This window comes from Megachile rotundata, chromosome 1 (genome assembly GCF_050947335.1).
Source record: "Megachile rotundata isolate GNS110a chromosome 1, iyMegRotu1, whole genome shotgun sequence".
NCBI lineage: Eukaryota > Metazoa > Arthropoda > Insecta > Hymenoptera > Megachilidae > Megachile > Megachile rotundata.
The window spans coordinates 18,209,305-18,223,313 of NC_134983.1; the positions used below are offsets into that span (position 1 = coordinate 18,209,305).

At 33.4% G+C, this 14,009-nt stretch overlaps 1 protein-coding gene and 1 long non-coding RNA gene across 8 annotated transcripts in view; one reads left to right on the plus strand and one right to left on the minus strand.

The window, feature by feature from the left end:
- Window positions 1-14,009, minus strand: part of LOC100883180 (uncharacterized) — a 38,584-nt gene that overhangs the window by 11,430 nt on the left and 13,145 nt on the right. The window lies entirely within an intron of this gene.
- Window positions 4,612-8,651, plus strand: LOC143264808 (uncharacterized). Of its 7 annotated transcripts, XR_013038757.1 has the most exons (5): window positions 4,630-5,576; window positions 5,654-5,737; window positions 6,125-6,441; window positions 7,050-7,127; window positions 7,752-8,651. It is a non-coding gene; the product is annotated as an uncharacterized LOC143264808 (long non-coding RNA). The 7 variants fall into 7 exon arrangements; XR_013038765.1 differs by lacking the exon at window positions 5,654-5,737 and having other exon boundaries at window positions 4,612-5,576; XR_013038759.1 differs by lacking the exon at window positions 5,654-5,737 and having other exon boundaries at window positions 4,630-5,097.

Genomic DNA, 14,009 nt, shown 5'->3' on the forward strand with positions numbered 1-14,009 from the left:
AGCTTTCGTTTTCTCTTCCAAGACCTCCTCTTCGCTAACTGCCGAATATTAACATTATACGCGAATAAAGCTGCGAATTTAAATCCCGTTTCATTCGATTAAATCGCGTTATATAATGTTTGGAAAATTTGATGTAACGAATTCCATTTAGCGTTTCACTTTGGAGAAATATTGTTTATCGCGTTAACGAGGGGGTCGTTAAAAACGGCGAATCGTAGTTTAAATACTGTTATTCATTTTGCAAAAGCTTGTTTAATTCTCCGCTTGTTAGCGAATTCGAGATAATAGCTTTTAAATGCAGAAAAGTTACTGGGAAGAAACATAATTGAATTTAAGCGTGCGTAAATGAAAAAGTTTGTTCAAAATTTAATCCCTCGCCATACTTCGCCGAGTCTGACTCGTAACTCATTCAAATTAATTCAAATTTGATTAACTTGTTTTTAAGCTGTTTTATGCGATACTGAAAGGACAATACTATTCTAGTACAGTTATAAAACTTTTTTATCATTCTTTGTTTTCTTTTTGCCTATTTTTGCCATCGGTCGATAAAAATCATATCGGTTGTTAATTAATTTGGTTTACTTTTTGGTCAGATTTGGATGAAATTTAGTTAAGTTTTCACCGGTGAATGTCGACATTCTACTTCACGGTAACATATTCATATCAATTTCCATTGCGCATATTACAAAACCTAACCTAACCACATGCGGGTGACATGGCAGTCAAAGTAATATTATTACATGTTTTTGAAATGTTCCTCTACATATACATAATCTTCCACTGTTAAATACGCGCTTTATATCATTAAATAAGTAAAAGCTTGTATGCGGAACAAAGAAATGTATCCCACAAAAGCTCAGCAGAAAGAATAAAAAGTTTCACTCCGTCAGATCTGATTTCAACTTGTTTTTCGTTTAGATACAATCGTGTGGTCCGCAGTTCTTTGTGCGCCATTTAATCATTTTTCGTGAACAATTCACATCGATTCTGTATGCATTTTTATTTTTAAACAGATGGAAATAATTTTTGAAATCGTATAATTTTTCATTTGAAGAATCTAGCTCACGATTAACTGCATTTTACCAGGGTTGCGGCTTCGAAGATGAAATACAAACCTCGGCACCTACGCAGTCGTTAATCCACGACAAGCACAGCAGCGCAAAGGCTGCATTTCATCGAATGGCGGAATGTTTGACGCATATCAGATGGCATGCACAAACTTCCTCGTTTACGAAATATACTGCTTTGATATTAAACGTTGAATCGACGATTCTTGGCAACGTTATTAGGGACACGATCAAAGACCTTTTTCATTTCTGAGCCTGAAATGTTTTGCTTGAAAGTACTCGCTTCCATTATATCGCCGCTTGGTTCTGATAATGGCGTGACTCGGAGAATGTAGCTTTTCAAATTTTTATTTTTGGATATAAAAAATTGTACGCGTTGTTAATTGTACGCAATTATGGTATAAACACACCGAAGTGAAAATAAAAACGTGATGAAAACAGTGAATAGAATGGAAACGATTTTGCATTCAATAAAGCGAAGTTGAAATTTGAGTTGTGTCAAGCAGAGATGTAAAAATTGAAAAAGCAACAGGAAGTATTTAATAAAATCCGACTGACGTCAGTTGAACTGTTATTGAAAATTTGTTGATTTATGAAGCAAATATCAATTCATGTTTTATTTCAATTTCGCGTGTCCTTAAATTTTGAACAAAAGAGTGGTAACGCGAGTACATATAGAATTTATATTTCTATATCCATTTTTTTCTGTTAATAGAAATATCTTTATTTCATTTTTACGGTTATTAAAATATTTAGAAGAGGAAAGTCAGACATTCATTTTTGTTGTGATTTTTACTTTCTTTATTTCGAATAGTGGATTTGTTTGCTTAAACAGTAATATGCAATTTCCTGCGAATTTTGAGAAAAGCAAGTTTCAGTAAATTTGAGTAAATTCTAATGAGAACAGTGTGGCTCAGCGAGAAAAGGTCTGTTCTTATAAACGAAAGGTTGCGACTTCAAATTTCTAGAAATTAATTTTTCCTCAATTTTTTTACTTGAAATTAATTTTTCTTGATTTTCTGTTGCTTGTTATGTACCATTTTTAAATATTCATAAACATCATTGAACAGTTAAAATTATGTACACAAATTATTTAATTTATAACAAATTCTGTTCGTATTTATATTCACATTTTCTTGAACGAACTTGAATTGTGGAGAATTTTTAAACAAAAAACTCTGTGATATTAATAATTAATATTAAAGAATCATTTTTTCTTATCTTCCAAAAACTGAATTGGTAATTCCTCTTTTCTAATTTCACGTCAAACGATTAATTTACATGGAAATTGTGTAATTTTGAATTACAAATTGATGGAAATATTACACTATTTTGATTAACTTTTTTCCATTCAGTCTTTTCCCTTGTTATCCAATCTTGAAACTTAGATTGAGCCAAAGAAGCGAATGTGATGTGTCTATTCATTCTTAGCTCGATGAAACAGCTGATTTCAAAATGCTACAATTATTTTGTTGGTCAACAAATCTCATTTTAGTCAGTAAATGACATTAATTTAATTTACATCTTTTACATGAACGAATACGTACATAACCTCGAAGCTTACATATTATAAAAAATTGTGTCAAGGTCAGTAAAGTTTATAGCGGATGATGTTATAAAACATGAAGTGTTACATTATATTAATTAATGTTATTTTTATAAAAAATGTAAAAACTCGAAAACGTATATAAGAATTGTAAGTCAATTTAATTTGCCAAATTTTATGTTGAAATTTTTATACGTTCTAAAAATATAAGCATAGTCTTAGAAGGTCATCTGCATGATTTATAGTTGAATTTCTATTAAACAAAAATTTACTAAGATTTATACTAGAATTTCTTCTACAAAAATTGAATAAGTTTTATAGTTGAATTTCTTCAACAAAAATTGAAAAACTGTCATAACTAAATTTCTTCCAAAAAAACCAAGTTACATGTAAAAAATTTGTAGTCGAATATCTCACTAAAAAAATTGAGAAAAAATCTAGGTTAAAGCAATAGGCGAGTTCTTAGTTTTATTAACGTTGAAAACGTTTAATGTCGATCGTGGAAGTGTTATATCGGAATATGTCAAGCATCGAGTAAGTAGTGGCACGTAAATGAGAATTAGCGAGAAATGGAAGCGCTTCACCAGTGTCCGTTCATTTTGCGATGTCGCGAAGTTAAATTGAAATTCATGTATTTACAGAAAGTAATATCCTTCTCTGAGTGATGACGTTAAACTGGTCAACGGAAATGAAGTACATCACCCAGAACTCATAATTACAAAACGACGATGAAAAAAAATACGTAACAATTTTGTATTCAAGTTATAATGCAATTCTACAATAGAAACCTTAATTTGCAATTGGAATTTATTTATTTTGTTTCAATTTAATTAATTAATTTATCTTTTATAATAATTTTGTTCATTTAGTTCTGTAAGGATACATTATTTTTTAGGTTCAATTTTTATGTCGGGGATACTGGATAGTGATATAGTAATAGTAATGTAGTTATAGTAACGTAGTAATAGTAACGTAGTAATAGAACGTAGTTATAGTAACGTAGTAATAGTAACGTAGTAATAGAACGTAGTAATAGTAACGTAGTAATAGTAACGTAGTAGTAGTAACGTAGTAGTAGTAACGTAGTAATAGTAACGTAGTTACAGTAACGTAGTAATAGAACGTAGTAATAGTAACGTAGTAATAGAACATAGTAATAGAAACGTAGTAATAGAACGTAGTAATAGTAACGTAATAATAGTAACGTAGTAGTAGTAACGTAGCAGTAGTAACGTAGTAATAGTAACGTAGTTATAGTAACGTAGTAATAGTAACGTAGTTATAGTAACGTAGTAATAGTAACGCAGTAGTAGTAACGTAGTAGTAGTAACGTAGTAGTAGTAACGTAGTAATAGTAACGTAGTTATAGTAACGTAGATATAGTAACGTAGTTATAGTAACGTAGTAATAGTAACGTAGTAATAGTAACGTAGTAATAGTAACGTAGTAACAGTAACGTAGTAATAGAACGTAGTAATAGAACGTAGTAATAGTAATATAGTAATAGTAATATAGTAATAGTAATATAGTAATAGTAATACAGTAATAGTAGTATAGTAATAGTAATATAGTAATAGTAACATAGTAATAGTAATATAGTAATAGTAATATAGTAACAGTAATACCGTAATAGTAATATAGTAATAGTAATATAGTAACAGTAACACCGTAATAGTAATATAGTAACAGTAATGCCGTCATAGTAATACAGTAACAGTAATACCGTAATAGTAATATAGTAACAGTAATATAGTAACAGTAATACCGTAATAGTAACACAGTAATAGTAATATAGTAATAGTAATATAGTAACAGTAATACCGTAATAGTAATATAGTAACAGTAATATAGTAACAGTAATACCGTAATAGTAACACAGTAATAGTAATATAGTAACAGTAATATAGTAACAGTAATACCGTAATAGTAACACAGTAACAGTAATACCGTAATAATAATACAGTAATAGTGACTATTACTATATCACTACTATACTAAATTTCACTCCAAAAACTGTCTATAGTCTCAAGTAATTGCGCTTAGGTTTGGGACTCCATATTTTCGCGCTAGTAACTCTCAAACGATGACGATATATGGCAGAGTTTAGTCACAAAGAAGGCACGATTCAGGCAAGCCCTGTGTTCCAATCAATCGATTACACTCGAATGCGATTCCCTGAAAGATATCGAGTGATATCCAATAAAGCAAAGACCTGGTGAGTGCAGCTTTAGATAGTCTATCGATCGTGCTTCGCGACCACAGTTTCACTCTTCAAGGTATAAAGCTGAAGCATTCGCCAAGTTACTGCCTATGTGTTTCATTTTTGTTTCTCTTGCTATATGTGAAAGTTAGCCATGCGATTTCGTAAGGCGAGGATCTTTGCATATTTATAGCTGTTCTATGGAATGTTTTGTCGAACGTGTAATGTGAAGTGCGGAAAGCTTTTTGAAAGGCTTCTAATTCATGTTAAGTAAAAATATTTTGGTATGTCAGTTCATTTACATAATTCTACTAACGCTAGGCGGATAACGAAGGTATTTTTGCTATTGGATATCAATTTTAAAATTTCGTAGTTACAAGGTTTGTTCGTTTAGATAGATTATTAATTGCTACTATTATTTATTATGCTTATACTGACTTATTGTGTTTATACATCATATGTATAATACTACAGATTCAGTTAGAAAATATGTATTTCAAATTGTGAGTGTTCAAACTTAGTGTGACCTTTCGAGTGCAAAGGGTTACCAAACAATATACGAAGAGTAATATACCAAGTAATGCGATGAACATTATATTTTTTGCAAAACGTACGAATAAAATAATAGATAGAACAAATCTGCTTTTCTGTATTATCTTTAAAAATTTGAAAAATGAAGTCATAGACTTCATCTTGATTTGTTTAATCATCAGATTAACAAGGAATAAGTTTTCTTTGGAAAATATCTGTTTGCAACGTTAAGGTACGTCTAGTTAATTAACATTTCATGTAATTATAAACTATTGTGCCATGGCTCTTTAATACGATATGTTCCGGTAGTTGAATACCCACGGAACTAATTAACTTCGTAAATTCGTTGTATTCAACGGGGATCGATAAACTTCAAATACACGTTATCGACAGGTAATTAGACATTGAAGGAATAATAAGATTCATAGAAATAAATATGTTCTGCATATCATGTTGTTAAACTGAAATTAAAATGTTTGAACTGATTAAAGTGATTAATGTTCATAGCCCTTTTCTCGCTGAGCTAGTAACGTTTCTAGTGCAATCTGTAATGCAAAATTTTCAAGGTTTCAATCGTAATCAACGTTTTGAAGAGTTAAATCAATTGTCGAATAAATAAAATAAAATCAATAGTATAAAATAGTATGCTAACATAGTAATAGAATAGAAGATTCAAATAGTGAAGTATTAGAACAGTTGTTCTAAAAGAATAACAAAATAGTAAACTAGTAAAATGATAAGAATATATCTATTTAATGTTGACCTTCGTTTCTGCTTCAGATTACCTTCTTGGTATTAAGATACAAAGCATCGGTAATTGAAAACTTTGCACATTTTTCACAGCGAACGTAATTAAAATGAAGATATTGTATTACAAGGTGATCATTTAACGTTTTTATGGTCGGTAATTTTGATGCAATCTCGAAGCTGAAAGCCGTAAAGCTTTGCAATTAAGGCATCGAGTATACAGATTATTTTATATAATCTGCAAACGAATATCCGCGTTGAAAAATATAACAGAATTTTTTTTGTGTCATGGAAAAAACGTGGTGCTACGTCAGTTACAGTGACGTACTAATTATTGATTATTTAATTATGTAAGTACAACGCAACGATTATCAATATTAAAGAGTATCGCTTGTTTACTTCTTCCACGTGTTTACGTTACACCATAGTTTCCCTGAGTATTCATTGTTTCGCCGATAAATAACGTTTATAATACGTAAATATTTTATGTGAAACTCTAATAATGACGAGTCACAGTAATTATATACGGAAATATTTCAATGCGAGATTTTATTTAGGAAATTCTTTTGTTACGTTAATTAGTAACTGCAGTATAGATTTTTATCTGTGTACTTTGTTTTAATTAAGGAAAGTGAAATATTGGGAAAACTGTTTCCGTAACTTGGTTATGAATTTCATGTTTGTAATATTATAATTCAACGTTGTAACTGGGTTGGTTTATAAATAATTTTAAGCTTAGAGATTTTCAAACTTAAAGATTTTAATGGAAGAATACATAAAATGTTTTTAAATTAATTGGTTCAGAAACATTGTCGACCCGCGACATTTGACTTCATAGGTCATTAAAGATAAAATAAAGGAACTCGAAGAATGTATAATATGTAGCTTCATATCAATTTCTACATACGACACTTAATCTACATAATCCTAAATATAACACGTTCTGTATTTTGCAAAGGGTTACCATAACAGTGTTTGAAACTTTCCAAATTAACGCTCGAGGGACGCAAGACTGGTTCTTATCCTTGACTAAACCGTGAGTAAATTTTAAGTACTTTCCGGAGGTTTGTGGATTCCCCTTTAATCGAATAATCGACGTTTGCGAACTACTTAATTGTGTTTCAAATTTGCTGACAATAAACATACCGAACTTTAAGATCCAAGTGAGCGTTAACTCGCTACAGATTTCGATCTCGAGTTACTTCACAGCAGTCCAGATCACAAAAGGGTTATAAGATAAATATAATAGGTCTGATCGTCTGATCATAAGATAACAAGAAAAATTTTACCGTTTACTTTATAAATTTTTCGATTAAATTCAAATTTTCAAAATCGTTAGAAATCATTGTTAACTTTATCAATGTATAAATCTTTAAATTTCTAATTTTACAAATTTACAGGTCCTTTGATTTTTTCTATCAGTTGTAGAAAATTTAGGATTTTATTTTGTAAAGAAAATTTAAAAAATTGAGAAAATTACAATGATTCGTTATGCCTGTCGTACTTACCAAAAAAAGCATAATCGAGTTCAAGAAAATGTAATATAAAAATGTTAATGTAAATGTCAGAAAATCTTCTACCCTTGAATAACTGCTTCAATTTTTCGCCGACAGATTTAGAAGTAATTTTACGCATTTATTCAAACGAATTCGGTTTCCAGGAACACGTTCGAGGAGCGGAAGGACGATTTATAGGCACGTTTAGCCTCGGAAAAAAGGAATCGAAGGTCGACCGACAATTGATAGAATCCTTTTCTTTTATCTGCTTTCGAATAAAGTAACATCGAGGACGTTCCACCACGTTTGCAAAGCTTATTTGGGTACCGTCGAAATGAAGATACGTTTCAGTGAATAAATCCAATTAACTCGGCGAATGGGATGCGAACAAAACCAATAGGAAGCTGAGTCCGTTCTCGAATTCTTCCAATAATTGGACAATAATACTGATCGGGACAAAGATCGACCTGTAACTTGAACGATAATCGATACTTCCACTTTTACTAGCTGACAACATGCGAAATGACGTTTTGCGAACAACGCTAGCGAGATTTAGATAGATGCACTATAGAGATCGTGTAAAGGATAGATTTTTTAAAGTCACAAAAATTTCTGATTGTTTGGCTCTTTTCCTTTGATTACTTTTTTAAAAAAATCGACGTTTAAGACTGTTTTTTAATTTTGTGTGTAGTGGTACGAAAAAGGATGCCTCTCTTTGTGGTACAAGGTAAATTGTTAAATACTCCACGAAGAATTGTTTAGTTTTATTTAGATTTAAGTGAAATTGTACAAGTTTGGGTTATGCCCTGAATGTAAAATAACCATGGTTATTCGTTATGTTGTAAATTGTGTGCGATTATATTGTCATTGCGAAGGTAGCGATAAATTTATTTGTAGCGGCGAGCGAAGAAAGAGCGAGCGAGACAACATTTGTAAATTTCTGAGGAGCGATGTCTAGCTTGCGATCTCCTTGCTTGCACAGGGGCGCTTTGGCGAACCTGGGGCCTGGGAACCACTTGGTGGTTCTCCGGGACCTTTAAGCTGGTCTAGGAGTATAGGCGCTATGGTAGATAAGGGTAGTATTCGGGGAAAGTCAGAAAGGCCCGAGCGTGTTGGGAACATTGCTTGGACGAGGCCCGAATATTCATTATTAACTTGTCGGTTGTAGAAGTTGGAAGCTGTCTGGCTCGCTCTTGCAAGAAATAGAAATTGCATTCGAAAAATCAATTATATTTCCTAACGTTGTATTGTTCGACGATAAACGGTAATACATTTGCGTTCCATATATATTATTATTACTTCAATCTGTGATAATTTGTTCAATTTGTATTTAAACGATTTTTGTATATAAAGTAATTAACTAATCCCGATTTTGCTTTCTTTTATTCTTGTCAGTTTATCAATTAACAGAAATAATATTCAGATTACTAATGGGTTCATTTGTGTATAATTTTAGTTTATGTACATTATACCTTTTCTTCTCAGAAATTCTGTACAAACAATTTTGTTTCACAATAAAAGTATTCATAGGTTAAAAAATGTTAACTCGGGGAGTTCACTTTTTACCGATCAATGTAGAATCGCAAATAAAAGGTTCTCTTACAATTAATTAATATTTATCGTTTAAATGTTTGAAAGCAATATACGTAGAATGTTTTCAGTTCGTACGTAAGCACACAGAACATTTTTCAATTAAAAATCTACAGTTTTTATTTCGCGAGCAATTATCTAGATTACTTTTCGTTGTCACTGCTGATAAAATATTGCGCAAATAACAGCAAAAGAACGGACAAGTTTACAACCTTTGCAATTTTAGTTGACTTGAAAAATATAAAAGTAATTATAAGTGTATTAAAATATGTTGATAATTATTATGAAAATTTACGACACCTTTATTACCTCGTCAAGATCAAATTAATTAGCTTTCATCGATTTGGTAAAATATTTAATAGACTGCTGTCAGAGGAGCAATTAATTTGTAATATACATGTACATAGTTACCAAATTTCCTAATCCCTAAATTTCCTGATTCCTACATTTGTAGATTATCAAACTTTTTAATACCCCAATTTCTAAATTACCAAGTTTCTCCATTCTCAAATTCGTGAATTATCAAATTCTTCAACTTCCAAATTTTCTGTTTCTCAAATTCCTAAATTACTAAATTTTCTAACCCCCACATTTCTCAGTTCCTAAATTTCCACTGTTCCCAAATTTCCCAATTCCCAAATTTACGAAATCCCTAAGTTCCCTAATTTGCCAATCCCCAAATTTCCAAATTCCCAAATTCCCAAATTTACGAAATCCCTAAGTTCCCTAATTTGCCAATCCCCAAATTTCCAAATTCCCAAATTCCCAAATGACCAACTTCCCAAATCCCAAATTTCCATATTTTCAAACTGTCAAATCCTCAGAATTCAATCCCAAAGAACTAATCGTAAGTGAAACAAGACCTTTTGAATAAAGAACCAAGTAAATTTTCCAGCGAAAAATATACTCCCGAAGACAAAGAGAAAATTTTACGATTCACGCGATCGATCCGTCGATAGCGAAAAGGGAAATAAAAGAGATAACGTGCACGCTCCGACAAAGGCGAGGAAGAGCGTGAAAAAGAGCAAGATACGGAGAATAAAGAGAGAGAGAAGCTAACATGCTGGAACGGTATGCTAATGGAAATCGATTTGCGAAAAGTTCTTTGGCGAAACGACTATCGCTCGAAAAGATTTTCTGCGACTGAACAGTGTTTCGTTTCATTTAACGGATCCCTGTTATGCATGGTGAGAATTGCCTTTCGCGATAAATAATATACTCGAATATCTAATTCATGGATTAGATACACCTAATTGTGAAGGGTGTTGAAAATTATATATTACAAGTACGAATTAGGGAAATATAGGGAGTGTCACTTAAAATACATCACCTATATCTTATTGTTTTTGGTTAAACTTACAATTAGGCTACAATAGGACCACCGTGTATTACAATACTTTGTACTACATATATGTATAATATTCTATGTACTGATGTTAACTCATGAGTTGGCGCGTGAAGAGACTGAACAGGTGTTTAATAGAGCTACGGCTCGAGTTGGTCAGAATAGAATACCTACGTTCATGTATCTCTACACTTCTGAATTCTTATATATCCAAATCTCTATATTTCTGAATCCATATGTCTTCATATCCCTCCACTTCCAAATTCTTACATCCCCAAATCGGAATATTCCCAAATTGGCACATCTTCTAATCGCCACGTCTCATAATCGGTATATCACCAAATTAGCACATCCCCAAATTGCTACGTTCCCAAATCCCTACATCCCCAAATCGGTACATCCCCAAATTGCTACGTCCCCAAATCCCTATATCCCCAAATTGCTACGTTCCCAAATCCCTACATCCCCAAATTGGTACATCCCCAAATTGCTACGTCCCCAAATCCCTACATTTCCAAATCCCTATATTCCCAAATTGCTATATCCCCAAATTGCTACGTCCCCAAATCCCCACGTCCCCAAATCCCCACGTCCCCAAATCCCCACGTCCCCAAATCCCCACGTCCCCAAATCCCCACGTCCCCAAATCCCAACGTCCCCAAATCCCCACGTCCCCAAATCCCCACGTCCCCAAATCCCCACGTCCCCAAATCCCCACGTCCCCAAATTCCCACATCCCCAAATTGCTATATCCCCAAATTGCTACGTCCCCAAATCCCCACGTCCCCAAATCCCCACGTCCCCAAATCCCCACGTCCCCAAATCCCCACGTCCCCAAATCCCCACGTCCCCAAATCCCCACGTCCCCAAATCCCCACGTCCCCAAATCCCCACGTCCCCAAATCCCCACGTCCCCAAATCCCCACGTCCCCAAATCCCCACGTCCCCAAATCCCAACGTCCCCAAATCCCCACGTCCCCAAATCCCCACGTCCCCAAATCCCCACGTCCCCAAATCCCCACGTCCCCAAATCCCCACGTCCCCAAATTCCCACATCCCCAAATTGCTATATCCCCAAATTGCTACGTCCCCAAATCCCCACGTCCCCAAATCCCCACGTCCCCAAATCCCCACGTCCCCAAATCCCCACGTCCCCAAATCCCCACGTCCCCAAATCCCCACGTCCCCAAATCCCCACGTCCCCAAATCCCCACGTCCCCAAATCCCCACGTCCCCAAATCCCCACGTCCCCAAATCCCCACGTCCCCAAATCCCCACGTCCCCAAATCCCCACGTCCCCAAATCCCCACGTCCCCAAATCCCCACGTCCCCAAATCGCTATATCCCCAAATTGCTACGTTCCCAAATCCCCACGTCCCCAAATCCCCACGTCCCCAAATCCCCAAATTGCTACATCCCCAAATCGCTACCTTCTTAAATACTTAACAACATTTTCAAACACTTAATAAAAGACGAATAATTGTAATGTCATGTACAAAAAAAAAACAAGTTTCCTTTTGAAAGTGAAATTAGGGAAGATTGGTGTATGCGTATTTTTTCATGAATTTTCGTTCAATTACGGTGTATACGGAACGGTAATCGATCTTGTAAATCTGAAGCGTAATAAGGGCAACATATGATTAATGACCCAAGGCTGTGGTAATTTCTAGCCTTCAACTTAATTACCTCCACACTGCTCTTATTTGAGCTTGTAACATCCGTTTGATCTAATGCAGGTTAGTATGGTCGGTGAAGAAACGCTTCGTATGATTTTCTAGTGAGCACTATTCAGATGTTATTATGATGGATGATCCTGGGTGAAATGCGTTGAAGAATTCAAACAAGTTTGAAGTTTGTGAATATAGTATTTGCGAATTTGGCTATTTGGAGAATTGGAAATTTAGGAATTTAGAGATTTGAAATATTGAAAATTTAGGGATTTAGAGATTTGATAAATTGGAAATTTGGAAGTTTGTGCAATTAGAATATTGAGGATTTTGACACTTGGGGAAAAGTGGATATTTGGGAGTTTGAAGATTTGGAAAATTGGAAATTTTGGAACTTAAAGATTTGGAAAATTGGGAATTTGGAAATTTGGAAGTTGGGGAATTTAGGCATTTGGGAAATTGGAAATTTGGAAATTTAGGGATTTGGAGAACTAGAAAGTTGGGAATTTAGGGATTTGGGAAAATGGAAATTAGAGGGCTTGGAAAATTGGCAATTTTGACATTTGGGGAAATTGGAAACTTGGGAATTTTGGGATTTGGGGAAATGGAAATTTGAGGATTTTGAAAATTGGGGAATTTAGGCATTTGGGAAATTGGAAATTTGGAAATTTAGGGATTTAGAGAACTAGAAAGTTGGGAATTTACGGATTTGGAAAATGAAAATTAGAGGGTTTGGAGAATTGGAAATTTTGACATTTGGGGAAATTGGAAACTTGGGAATTTTGGGATTTGGGGAAATGGAAATTTAAGGATTTTGAAAATTGGCAACTTGGGAATTTGGAAAGTCAAAAATTTGTGAAATTAGCAATTTAGGAATTTGGGTAGTTTGGAGCTTGGAAATTTGGGAATTTAAAAAATCGAAAATTTGGGAATTCGACAGATCTAAAATTACAACGAAGCACTTTAGTTGATACTCGGCAAAAACAAATCAATATTAAATCACATAATACTCTGGGTATTTCATAATAAATTGATTGCCTTCGAAAATACGTTTCGAATCGTAGATTCGCATCGACGACCATGAAAACGTCTTTAACGGAGATACGATCGATGGAGAGGCTACGAATAATCCAAGAACATTACAACAGCCGAAGAAAATCCAACGATAACACGATAAATTTCATTGTTGAATTTAGCTTAGTGTTTGCATGAATCTGTTTCTTCGTTAAGCAGTTTGTTAAATCAACACCGTACAATTTACCTCCTATGATTTACCTATGCTGTTAATACTTTGATAACCCTTTAAAATAATTCCAAACATACCTTAAGAAATATTTTGGTCTGAAAGAAAAAATTAATTCAACTTAATAAAAGTGGAAAAAATATATACTATGTATATAAATTAAATTTAAATATAAGAATTTAATTATTTTCAAATTATTAAATTTAAAAAAAATTCTAATTTTTCTTTGAATTTTTGGTGAAGTTTAAAATGGTGTAATTGTTGATACTTTTAGAAGTTTTTATGTATTATTTAACAATTCAGTAAAAATTTTAAACGTACAGACGTTGCTTTAATTTTTTGCACCATTCCTTTAGTCTTTAAAAAAATATTAGCAGACAACATTTTATTACAAATCGGTTGATAGAAACGGAACACCTACATATCTCTGTTATTTGCAGATATATGAAAGAAGTTTGTTCGCTAAAGTTATGTGGTATCAGGGGAACCATAACACACTGGTAATAATTTTTTTGTAGATAGAAATTCTTCGAAGATTCCCACATCGACTCTGTTTTTCCTTTTCGATAAAACCGAT